This window comes from Penaeus monodon, chromosome 22 (genome assembly GCF_015228065.2).
Source record: "Penaeus monodon isolate SGIC_2016 chromosome 22, NSTDA_Pmon_1, whole genome shotgun sequence".
NCBI classification, from domain to species: domain Eukaryota; kingdom Metazoa; phylum Arthropoda; class Malacostraca; order Decapoda; family Penaeidae; genus Penaeus; species Penaeus monodon.
The window spans coordinates 24,707,846-24,708,868 of record NC_051407.1 but is presented as its reverse complement, the minus strand read 5'-3'; the positions used below and the strand labels follow the sequence as shown (position 1 = coordinate 24,708,868).

Genomic DNA, 1,023 nt, shown 5'->3' with positions numbered 1-1,023 from the left:
AATGTCAATTCCTTCCCCTCTTCCTCCCTCCCCCCCTTTTTTTTTCTTTTCCCTCTTGTTTAAGAAGTACAGAAAGTTGTTCAAACACGGATTTGTATTTTTATGGACTTGAAAGCCCAAGTTGGTAAACATGTGAGCAAGTTAGTATTAGAATCTGCAATTTGGACTCTTTTACATATAGATGTTTGTGTTGCATTCAATAGAGGCGTAGTTTTGCGTTGTCCTCACCGCAGTGAATTGTCCTGGTGAAGTCATAATGTTTATGTAAACATATTGATTAATTGTTAAACAAAATATTGATTAGGAGACTTGCGCATGCGCACGGTGAGCGGACATTAGTAATGTAGTGACATTCTAATTTCCTCATAAACACACACACAAAGAGTATCCTAATGAGCGTCTTGAGAGAAGCGTCGGTCCGTAGCGACAAGTGTTATCTCGAGCGAGTGACTGGAGTGCGGAGGGTCGAGGGGCCTTGTCAACCTCGGGCTATAGCTTGTCTGTTGGGTTAGTTTATGGAACATTTGTCGACAGAGTTTGGTGCCAGCATATTTATGAGCTTGGAGGATATTAAAAGGGAAATGGTAAACAGGACTACGCAGTCACTGATACTCAATTATCAGCATTACAGTGGTACGCTTCCTTGGCGCTGGTGAAACAGCGGTGCTCGAGAGGGTCTCGGAATGTATAGCTTTTTCATCGCCTTGTGTCCTTTCCCCCTCCCCTCCTTCCTCGCGGTCGTCCTCGCACTGATTTACGACTCTACGGTCAGAACCCTCAGTGCGAATAATTAGCGTATGGCACATGCCCGCCGGCCGCACAATAACTCCAAGTGGCTAATTGTCGGCACCATAATGACCACGACCACGACCTCACACAGCCTCCTTTCTGTCGCAACTCTGTCTCTCAAGATCAGTCATTAAGGCACACATATGGCCTGTCCTGTAAAAGGGTTGCGCGCGGGGTATGATAAATGTATGCACCCGTGGTCGTCCGAATATTCAGGAAAGTTTCACACACACA

At 45.7% G+C, this 1,023-nt stretch overlaps 1 protein-coding gene across 1 annotated transcript in view; it reads left to right on the top strand.

Annotated features, from left to right (window-relative positions):
- The window catches only part of LOC119587040 (dachshund homolog 1-like), a gene marked incomplete in the record, with an annotated part of 60,882 nt that overhangs the window by 1,140 nt on the left and 58,719 nt on the right, over nucleotides 1–1,023 (top strand).